Raw genomic sequence first — 12,544 nt, 5'->3', positions numbered from 1 at the left:
TTACTCAATCAAGTGGCTCATTTGGAACTTAATAATTTAGCAGGACTATTAATTTCCTCGAAGTGAGAAATAAGTGGATTGTACTGGGTGTGGACATTATATTAATATGCATACATAGATGTTTCACAGAAGGAATGAAACTCCGAGACACAGACACTGGGAAAGGTAGAATCCACTGATACTTTTGTTTGGGAAATCATGAAGTCTCAATCATTTTGGTGGGTTTCGTCACTCATGGGAGTTTGGCCCCTTCTCTTTCCCATTACACTTGAAATGTCATCCTATCATGCAGGCTGTTTACACCAATCTCAGTTGTATTCATATGAAAAGTTTCTTGCTTCATTTTTGTAACCAAATTGACCAAAGGGGACTTAATCCTTGAGCTCTTACTGCCTGTTCTTTTAGCTGAAATCATGTTGCCTATGGATACAGAAGAAAATCTACAAACATATTTCCCAGCTTGTTTTTCACCTGAATATAGGAGCTCAGATGCAGAGCCCACAGGTAGAAAGAGTTGCAGAAATCTCAATGGCAATGGAGGATGTATAAGAAAGTGATCAGAGTGATTATTATGACAGCCTCATTTATCAACAAAATTAGAAGCACATGTAATCACAAACACTTGAGCTAAGTATAAACATGCAGGACACTGTGAGATATGGATCCATCAGACTTATGGCTAAGCAAACAAATGTCTTAATAGGATGTTTTCTTTTGGTTATTATCATCAGGATCTTGTTTAATCACAGTCATGCCTATAGCTCCTCTGAGAGCTATAGGTTCCTTCAAAATCAAAGAAGATTTTCATCCTGAAGGAAATGTGGTTATTGGTGTATTTTACCCAGTCATACTGTGTACACAGGTAACAAAGTTCCACATCCTTATCTGCCATACTATTTCACTGAAGTTCACATACAGTAGGTGTTATTACTCATTTATCCTATTTCAGACTTTATTTTACATATGACTCAGGTGATATTTGGATTTAAGCTTCTATACGTGATATTTTTTATCATGAAAAACCCTCCTCCAATCCAAAATTATTCATTTAATTGTATGATGCTCTTCATTCTTTTCCTGTTTTCAAAGATGGTACAATAAGGTTGCTTGCTTGTTCATTAATTATTGTTTCCAAATATGATAATTGTAATCTTGTGATCTTCCTTGGCCATGACTTTACAGCCACATGTTTTTCATGTTAGGTCTTCAGAGGGAAGATGGTTTTATCAATATTTGACCTAGCTCTTCAGTGCAATCTAGAAGTCTTTATGTTCTCTTGTAAAAAGAGGCGATGTCCTGAAAAGCTATGGAGGGATGTGATGGTAGAGTCACAAGTTTGCATGTGTTAGATGCCACTGAATTAGGAGTAAGGGTGTCAGATTTTGAAGTTGGGAATTCTTCTTTGTTGTCAAAATACCTCTGCCTGTCTTCAAGATTTTTTTAATTACATTAATTATTTGCTAATATTTTGCTCTCAGACAGATTTTCCCTTTTACATGTTTGCTCCATGCATCTTATATATGTTTTTTATCTCATTTTCATGAATGTGTTCATAACACAAATTGACATGATTGTAGCCACATAGGACTGTATTAAATCAGAAATAAAATCAAACTAAGTTTGTGGCAGGGAATTATTTTTGTTACTACTAAAGATTGATATGCATGACTTTCCCCCTTTCATTTTTTCCCTCAAATTCTACCATTGTACAATTTTCCTAAATTTTCTCACACATATTGGGGTACATGAAGTATATGTATCTCTAAACTAACATCATTTTGTATGACTTCTGATAACATCCTTTATTACAGTGTGAGAGTGCATATATATGTTCAAAGATTTGTGTCTGCAATCTGAGACTGAAGACAGATTATTTTTCTCACACTCAATATTTTAAAATGCATTTGTGTTTATTGTCCAAAATATATAACATGGTTTTAACAGTTCTGTTACACTTATATTCCTCACATGGATCTAGGAAAGGCTATTTGAAATTTTGAGGTAGTACCTCAAGGTTGAACATGATTCGCTATGGAGCAAGTTACTATTACATTATAGTATCTGTTAGTTGCTGTAAATATTCACCCATGACTTATAGTGACCTGAAAATAGAAGTATACATTCATGTGTACACATGACGTAAAAAAATAGCTCAAAGCCCCAGAATTGTAGGGTGAGCGTTTATGTGTAAGCAGAAAGGAAATATTGTAAACTGCATTTGAAGAAGCCATCAAAGCAGCAGTCAGGCTTTGCTTACAGTCAGGCTGCACTGCAACTTTGCATGTTTTCTCAATTGCCATTCATACAGGTTCAAGCCTTTGTCTTAACTCTGCTTTACAAAGGAGTGCTGTAGACCATGGAAGCTTTTAGCAAGAAAGTCTTTGTAAGTGATTGTGGATGCAAGCTCTTTCTCTACTTTGAAAAAAATGGGCAGCAATACATGTATTTGAAGTAGCAGCTTCATAAGTGTTTTCCAGGGCATTACCATCAGCCACAGGGACTCTATGTGAGCAGATATTAAAGACAAAATATTCAAGCACAGTGGTTTATTCCTATGATTCTGTTGCATTCTGAACTTCATAAATTCTTATAATCTCCTCTTTGAAAATTGGAAGGTAGAAACATAAGTATACAAGACTGTGGGTACTGCTCTGTTTTTCTTGGAAAAAAAAAAAAAAACAACTGGTGAAATTCTGCATGCTGTGTTTCTGCCTCTCTTTGATGCTGTGTGTGGGGGCCTCATGGTCTGGGCCAGCATATCAACTGTTCTTAGCCTGTATAGCCTCAAGCAGAGAATGCAACACATGCCTTCTACCAAAACTTCCCCCAAATCTTCCACTGACTCCAGGGCTATCAAGACCATCCTTCTTGAGGTGAGTACATTTGTTTTCTTTTATATAATTGTTTGTCTCTTTCAACCGTGTCTGGTACTCTTAAGTAATCCTAGCTAACTCCTGGTAAACACATCCATAGTCATCTCTGGGTGTTTCACAGCAGTGAGTCCTTTTCTGCTCATGAGCCACTATTCTATAGTATCTAGCCACTCTGTTCCCAGGATAAAAAATTTTAAGAACCTGATATGATTAAAAACATAAACTGAAGCACAATACATGGTTCTTGATTAATCGCTCATGCTTGGGAATGGCATGCACATGTGGACAACCATTAAAGAAGAACGTGGGTGGGCATGTATAAACTTTTGTGTTGTAATTTGTGTATGTGTTTTAATGAATCTATGTTTAGTCAAGTGTGTAAAAACACTCACTCAGATTCTGTTTACCCTAATTTATACAATGTGTTTGTCAAGTTTTTGGCAACACATTGTAACCTACAAAGGTAAATAAAAATACGTATGTAAAATTTAGATTTCTGAAAAAATTACAATGATCATGATACACTAACAAGAGCAATTCTGTTCATGTTTTCTTGATATGTTTGGTGGCTAGCATGTTAAATAAAACTTACTTCTCCTTAGTATGATTCTATTCTTGTGTCAGTATCTGTACGTCTAGAGAGCCACATCCAGTTTGCTATGAAATATTATTTGACAGGGGCAACTGGAAATAGTCATGTTTATAAAGCAATGAATGCATATAGAAAACTTATGCTCCAATGTCTGGTTTTGACACTTCTTCAAATTCCCTCTATTTATTTATATTATGTTAATGTCTTTTGGTAATTCCACAATTTGTGATTAAAAAATTTATCCTGAAAATGAAGTTGTCTACTGCACTCTCTGTCCAACTTGTTCTTAGGAGTCTTGCTATAATTATGCTTCATTTTTAGCACCTTGGGTTTAAACACTGAAATGTATCTTGAAATTTTTTTAAGATTTATTTCTTTATTATGTATGCAATGTTCTGCCTACATGTATCCCTGCACACCAGAAGAGGGCACCAGATCTCATTATTGATGTTTGTGAATCACCATGTGGTTGCTGGGAATTGAACTCAGGACTTCTGGAAGAGCAGTCAGTGTTCTTAACCTCTCAACCATTTTGCCAGACCCTTGAAAATTTTTTATCAGCAAGTCAGACATTGATTGTTCAGTGAATTTCTCAAATGATACAAAACACTGAATGCATATTACATATGTAAGAATAAAATCTTCCATCTCAAATGTGTTGCCTTAAGGCCCCTCCTGTAACTAAACAATGAGTTATGAAATGTGACATTTCCCAGCATAAACCAATGCAACTGATTTTTAATTAATGTTGTAGAGTACATCTGAATGAATTCTTCATACTTGATATTTAAAATTTGATGTACCTTCAATTTTCCTGATTCTTTATATGTTGCTTATAGGATTTAACAGTGACACTATCAATAAATGTATTCATTGTTATACTGAAGCACAAAGCCAGCTGTTTGTACATGAATTCAGGTTTTCCCTCAAGGTATATTGTGGGGGTGTTTGCAAACACCAGGGCCTCCAGAATAAGATGTACTTGAGGTAAGAAGAAAATCCAGGATAATACAACTCAATATCCACTGTTGCTTCAAATTTCTTGAGTTTGACACTTGGCACTTTATTTTAGGCAATTTTTAGCCCAGAACAAGTTTATAGGAAAGTTTCCATGTGGTAACTCATTCCAGAGTGTACAACAAAGCTTAACACATGTTAACATTGAAACATTTATGAGCACAAAGGATGTCTTCCACAATTATGGGTTCTATTAACCGAGAAACAATTCTCAATCTAAGTTCTAAGTAGAGGGATTGAAAGAAACATAAAAGTCTGTGGGAGTCAGGTGTGTCCTGGCCTACAGATATTAGAGGTCACCATTCTCTTAATTACATCCAGTCACAACATTTTGGTAAAAAACAAGTTTTGCATCTCTTCCATTGATGAGGCAACCCTGCAAGCTTAGAATTCCTGGTTTCCCAAGAACTTATCTGTGAGCACAAGGACCTCATGACCTGTGAGGTATAATAACAAGAATTTTTGGCCCTTTGTCATAAAACAAAGACCTTGGTAGGTAGGAGTAGGTGAAATTCTAAATGGTATTAGTAAATAAGAAACACAGAGCCAAATACAGACTTAAAGCCTAAGAGATTAGAGCAAGAGCCATGACTTCCTTTAGCTTACCACTCACTGCCATTGCTTCCCTTGAAAGAGAGACCTTCTTCCTGTGTCCTGTCTTTTTATTGCCTTTCTGTTCTGCCTTTTCATTGGCTCTAAACCAAACCACATGACTTCCTCATCACTGTCTGTCTAGTCACTGCCTGTCTATACAGACCTCCAGGTCTCTATGGTTGGTACTGGGGTTAAAGGCATGTGTCACCATGCTTGGCTGTGTCCTTGAACAAATAGAGACTCTGCATGCCATGTGATCAGATTAAGGGCATGTACTACCATTGTTGGACTTCTGCTTAATGGCTATGACCTCTGATCTCCAGGCAACTTTATTTACATACAAATAAAATCACATTTCAGCACAGATAAAATATCACCATTGGTAGGAGATATTCTTGTTGAAATTGTATGTGCATTTGCATGGAAGGTGGCTCAGTGGATCAAGTGCCCAATGCAAAAAACATAAGGAATTTGTGATTAGATCCCTAGTATTCATGAAAACCAAGAGTGATGGTTGAGAGTATACTCCTGAAGGGTACTGGCTAGCCTGTGCACAACAAAAACTGGTTATGCACGCCTGGAGTATTGAAAGACTTTGCCTCAAATAATACTATATAGAGTTAGAAAACAAGGCAGCTGACATCACATATCTGCTCAAAATAAAAATATACAAAATGTAACTTTGCACCTGCATGCACAAATGCACACATATAGTAAAACACAAAAAATTAGAAGTAAAGACTGTGTGGCTGGAATTAGCTGAGCTATGATTTCTCCTAGAGCTTAAATTCACTATATGAACTATTTCATATTATGATCCTAAAATTCTGAAAACTTCTGGTAGAATGCTTAAATTGTGAGGTACTGCTGGCTTGATCTGTTTCCAGCCCTTTATACATCAACATGCATCCATCTAAAGAATTATTTCCATGACTTTATACTGGTTACAGTTATAGGAAGAGCCTGTAATTAATTTACAAAAATCATGCTCAGACATCAGAAATCTGTATATATACATTGAAGGTCAATCATCCTTCTGCTTTCTTTATTCTTACAGATGGTGAAAAAAAAGTCATGGCAACAATACATATTACCCTTTACCACTACAGGATGTGAACACCCCTTGCTTCATTTCTTGTTCTTAGTCTCTCTTTTCTTATTCCATTTAGCAGTGTTGGACATAAACATATATGATTCTGGATATTTTAAGAAACTTGCATGTGCAAAGTCACAGAAAATGCCAGTTTGTTAGCATATGGTATCATGCATCTGCACAGAGCACAACAAAACCAGAATTTTGACTGCAGGATAGTCCACAATAGGGGAGTGTAACATGAATTGCTAAATGATTTTATTAATAAAAAAACTGGAGCCAGATATTGGGGTAAAAGCTGAAAGCCACTAATTCTTACCCATACAAAATCCTACATCAAATGAGAGTAAGCTCCTCTCTCTATCCTGCCTTATCACTTCCTCTATCCACCCAGCTCTGTAACTTGCTGTCTGTCTGTACAGACATCCAGACCTCTATAGTTAACTAGTAGTAGCTCTTCCTTCTGATTTTCAGGCAAGCTTAATGTGTTACAGCACAAATAAATTATCACCACATTTCCCCCTTTTTGTCTAAAATAAAATGTTTATACATAATATAAGAAAAATTATATACAATAAGTACAATAACTATATGCAATATATACAGGCCATAAATACATCAGCAATGTCTAGTCAATTTGAACTTGAATAATTCAGGTAAAAGACTCCATTATCTATCCTATTTTGGTGAGCCCAAAATGTACATAATTCACTTTCTATGCTAACTTGAATTACTAACCAAAAACTATCTTTTGATGTCTTTCAAACTTATACACTTTGCACCTCTTTAGTGAGTGTCTGTTCTGAATTTATTAACATGGAAAACTATAACTATCTAGTCTTCAACTCCCTCAGGGACCCAAGAAGGAAATAATATTAACTAAGTAAGCAGGAAGTACAAACCAGTGATTTCCATAAAATTTGAGAAATGGCAGAAACAGCTGACTGCCTGGACAGTCACCCAAGGTTCTTCTGAAACATTAGGGCATCCATCTTTGCTCCAGTCCTGGCATATCTGAAAGAATCACCTGTGAAGCGGGATTTTCTAAAGTGCCTTCCTACCTTGTCTTGGCGAGGATTGACAGTCTTTTCTTTTATGTCCTGATTGTCCATTTTGGACAGCATAATGTCAGTAGTCAATAAAAGGGCACTTTCTTGCCCAGTGGCTATCTTTTGCCACAGTGGAAGTCTACTCCATTAGAAGTTTCTTTGACACCCATCATCTTCTCTGAAGTACAGTGGTGCTTCCAGGAGAAGACATGTCCCATTGTCATAAAAAAAAGAAAAGAAAAAATCTGTTATTAAAATATCTTAAATGCCATATTCTGTAGATCTCTGAAGTGTTTGAAGATGACATGTCTATCTAAAATTTTGTGCTTGACCTTGAAAACATACCTAATATGACTACAAGTTAGATTGTAATGACTATACACTTGCATTTCTTATATCCTAATTAGTTGGTAATAATAACTTTCAAAGACTAGCAATCTGCAAAACATTATTAAGTCAACTGCATAAGTACAATACCTTGAACAAGATTAGAAATATATGTACAATATTTTCTAACAGAATCAATCTCAAATATGTTATCAATACACATAGTTTGTATATAATATAAAAAATTCTCTCCAATGTAAAATATTTAAAAGTAGTAGTTGCCTTTTAAAAGTAGGTTCAGTAATCTAGCTTTTAATCTTCTCATATTCTTATTCTCTCTTTTGTCTTTTCAGAGTAAATTCAATAATCTATCCTTTTTTCTATCATTTCTGTATCTTATTTTCAGAGTATATTCAATAATCTACCTATCTGTGTCCTCTTTTTTTTTTCAAACAAGAACCCTGAATCTAGTTTTCTTTGTTTAGCTTTTTTCCTATTATCAATTAACCACTTGTAACTACCCATCCTAAACAATGACAATTATCCATAACCCATTGAATGACCAAAAACCACCCATCTCACCTCTTGGGAATGTGGGCACTCTGTTCTTAAAATTACTTCTTGCTCTCTGGGGTCAAAGGCATTTTTAGGGGATCCTGAATAGAAAAATTTTGAGTTAATTGTCAAGTCCTGAGAGAGGTAGCTGTATCATTTGTTTTCAAGTCTCTGCATAATATGAAAGTGCAGAGCTGGTCTCAAGTCCTTGCTTAAGTAGTCTGTGTGGCTGGATCATCACAGCTACCCATCTCAAAATTGTCCTGAGCAGTTGGTAGTCAAAAACAGATCTTTGGGTGTTGTTTGTCATCTTAGTGGTATCATGATTGTCCTGATGGAATCATCGCTGTGGGGCCTCATCATTTAGAGACTTCATATTTGCTGTTAGGTGTGGTCATAATTCCCTGCAGAAAACTGATAGAGACTCAAACCTGAAATCATGTACAGGATGATAGATGAAGCCTTTTATTTAGAATTAGTTATTTTTCTATGCAACAATTAATATAATGACAAAAGTTTAATATATATAAATCTTACTAATTTTGATATAAAATCCATACCTTAAAAAATGTTTTAGCCAGGTGGTGGTGGTGCACGCCTGTAATCCCAGCACTCGGGAGGCAGAGCCAAGCAGATTTCTGTGAGTTCAAGGCCTGCCTGGGCTACCAAGTTAGTTCCAGGAAAGGCACAAAGCTACACAGAGAAACCCTGTCTCAACACCCCCCCCAAAAAAAAGAAGTTTTAAAGAGTCAAAATAAAACTAAAGAATTATGACATTTGTTGCAATAGAATTGTCCCTTAATTTTGGGTTTTCTTCTGTGCCACATCAGGTGGCTCTTCTGACATGATACAGAGATTTTTGATTTTCCTTTAACAAGCTTGCTTGTGTTCATAGAAAAAGAGAGCCACACTCCAACTACAAAGCCATCTTTAATTTTTAATTGAACTGGGACTATATAAAGACCATTTGCATTATGTGTCTCTATAGACAGCAGCAGAAACATATATTTAAATAGACTAATGAAATTTTAATATGTGATATACCAATAGGCCAATATACTATTTTCCTTGGAACATTTTTTTTTTCCTGGAAGATTTGTCCTTTTTCATCAGATGTCTCATTTGTCCCCTGTTATTCAGATTCTTTAGCCTTCATTCTCTTGAAAGACAAAAACAAATACACTAACTTTGGGAACATTCCCTTTTGCCAAGTTATATCTGATTAAATGAAAATCTTTTATTAGATGTATAAGTTCATTTAAATTGAATGCTCATGCTGGTTGATGAACTATCATTTCTTCTAATTAAGAGGTCTCTCTTGTTCAAATCAAACCTTTATCAATTTTGATGGTATCCAGAGCTTTTCTACTCTTATAGAAACAAAAGCAAAACCTGGGCCCCAATGTAATACACATGCTGGTTTTCATTTTGAGGTGAGTGCATCTTTGAAGTATACGAGCTGATTTAATTCTGTACTTTTTTTTTCTATTATCCAATGTCTCTCTGCAGCCATCATTCCTTTCTCATGATTCTTGAGAAAATTTAAAGTTAATAAAGCATTAGGTATTCTATTTCTGGGAGTTTGTGTTACCCCTTTCTGTTTATTTAGCATATATCCTTTAGAGTTCAATTTGCTCTTACTTTGATTGCTTGGACCATAGAATTGTGTGGTATACCTATAATATGCTTCATATTGGAATAAGCAAAAAACTGTTTCCTTTTACCAGAGACATATGCTCCAGCATATTTGCATTTTGGGTATCTAATTTTTTGTTGACCTATTGAGGCATGATCTTAAAAGGTCTTATTAATAAAAAAAAACCCAGGGCCAGGTATTGGGGTAGATACTGAAAGATCAGAAAAGCCAAACAAGTCACAGCCACCTCACCTTGCCAGTTCCTTCCTCAGAATGGTAGCTTCTGCGTCCTCATCTGAATGGATCTCAGCTGAACTCTTGCTCAAAAGCCTCAAAGCTTAACCAGCACTAGTTCCTGGTTTTCATACTACAACCTATTTCCATCACAACCTATTTTATATCCTAATCTTCAGGGGAGTCTTGGCCCTGGAGGAGATGGGAATGGAGGGGAGGGGCTGGGGTGTAGGTGGGGGCAGAGGCGGGAGGGGGGAGGACAGGGGAAATCCATGGCTGATATGTAAAATTAAAACACAAATATAATAAATAAAAAAGGAGAAAAAAGAATAAATCTAGACAAAACATTCAAAAAGGGGGAAAAAGATAAAATAAAAATGAGATACTTTTTACATTAAAAAATAATTAATAGAATCTCCTCTTTGTATCTTTTCATGAGCAATTTATAATCCCAAACAAGGCAAAATTTTCTGTACTCCATCACACATTCATTCTAAAGTATCTACATTTGAAGCAGATAGTAAAATGTTGACCATGTAATGATAAATTATAGATTTAGGAAATTGTTTACATTACTTCCAATGGCTATAGTATAAAATATTGGCACAGGTTTTGACTATTTAACATTTTCTGTGGGAGAACCATCCATTAACATCCCTTGGCTGGCTGGGAATTATTATAAGTAGGAATGGTGAAGACAAATTTTTCTCAATCTTGTTTTCATAAGGGTATTGAGAACACACAGTCTTTTAAATCAATAACTATAAGAGGCCATCCTTTGGGTAACAGAGTAGGCAAAGGAATTCCAGACTGTAGAGAGCCCATTGGCTGAATTACCTTGTTAATTGCTCATAGATCTGTTACCATTCTCCACTTACTAGATTTCTTTTTAATAACAAATATAGAAGAATTCCAAGGGCTGGTTGATTCTTCACTACGCGGAGCATTTAACTACTCTTGTACCATCTGTTCTAAGGCCCCTAGTTTCTCTATTGTTAAAGATCATTGCTGAACCCATACAGGCTTGTCTCTTAAACATTTAAAAGGTAGGCTGTTGGTGTCTTTGAAAGATCATAATCTGTTGAGCCCTGTTCTTTTACAATCTGGATGGTTGGTGACTATTCTTTATAATAATTTCTATATTTTTCTCAGAAACATATTAGTTTATGGTTTATTTATGATGTTTAAGGAATGTTAATCTGGGAACACTATTGTTGTAAGAAATCATGTCTGCATAGATTCAAAGCTATATTAGGTACATATGGCTTTAATTTTTTCCTTTTTCCATCTGGCCTCATATATTTGGGCTATCTCACACTGCTTCACTTGAGATAATGTTACAATCCCTAAGAGCTGAACATTTACCTCCTGAAGAGGTCAATTTGGATGCCAAGATTCTAGTGCAATTATTGTTAAGTCTGCACATGTGTCTACAAGACCCTCAATGGGAATGTTGTTTATTCATATTTTTAATTTTGATTTTTTTTCATTTGTAGAAATTTGTCAAAAATTCACTTTATGTTTTCTCTGGAATTTTTTGGTCTCTGTTCTATATCTGTTTTATATCCCCAAGCAATATTTTTTTTTCCAATAGACATTAGCTTATTTAACTGGACTTGGAAGAGGTTTCTTCTATGATGGAGGAAGGGACTGAATTGAATTTGTCATGATGGCCTGCAAGAAGCCCCTCAAGTCATTTCCCAATGGCAAAGGCAAGGAATTACCTTGATTTTCCCTTGTTGTTCTACACTCATTAGTTCAATGTGTTTCTTTACCACACCTTCTGCATGTTCCAGAAGGGAGGAGCATTCTGTGGTCATTGTTCCTTGAAAAATTTTTTTCTAGAAATGCCCTGTTTACAGTTCCTTTATAGGTGACATTGTTTACCAAAACCGGAACACCTGAAATTAATATTGTTTTTCATGACTCTGGAAATTACCTTCTCTATCCAAGTATCATCATGGTCATGAAATTCAATATTAGTTGAATCTCTGATCCATTCCTCCAAGGGTGCTGATCTTGCCTTTAATGGCCTAATTACCCTTTTGTATTGTGCATTAGCATTTTCAAAAACCAGAATTTTAATTATTATCTGTCTGGCTTCTGAATTTGGCATCATTCTATTTAAGAAATTCTATTGTAAGAAATTAGTGAAGGTTTCTTTGGGGCCTTGTATGACTTTGTAAATGACTCAATTATCTTTCCTAATTCTTCAATTCTGTCCCAAGCATTCAAGACTGCCATTAGGCATAAGATTAGTATGTGGTTATCATATAAATATTGTCTTTGTGTATCAAGAAGTTGATCTTGGGAAGTTTCCTTACCTCTAGTCCTACATCATTGTTCAATGGTCTTAGACTCATCTTCCTACTATTCCCTCCATTGTAAATGGTCACCAGCCTCTAAAACAGCTATAATCAAATATTTTCAATCTTGAGGAATAATTCTATTACAAGTAACCACAAGTTTAACATTTGTTTCACATGCAGAGCATGCATAACTTATGTCACTATAGCATCTTTGAATCTCCTCAAATCTAACATTTTCACAGGAGTAAAACCAGCTTGTACACAG

At 35.4% G+C, this 12,544-nt stretch overlaps 1 pseudogene; it reads left to right on the top strand.

The window, feature by feature from the left end:
* Positions 1-751: 751 nt before the first annotated feature.
* Positions 752-3,083, top strand: LOC118570347 (annotated as a pseudogene).
* Positions 3,084-12,544: the final 9,461 nt, after the last annotated feature.

The sequence above is a fragment of the Onychomys torridus genome, chromosome 19 (genome assembly GCF_903995425.1).
Source record: "Onychomys torridus chromosome 19, mOncTor1.1, whole genome shotgun sequence".
NCBI lineage: Eukaryota > Metazoa > Chordata > Mammalia > Rodentia > Cricetidae > Onychomys > Onychomys torridus.
This window is presented reverse-complemented; position numbering and strand designations above follow the sequence as displayed.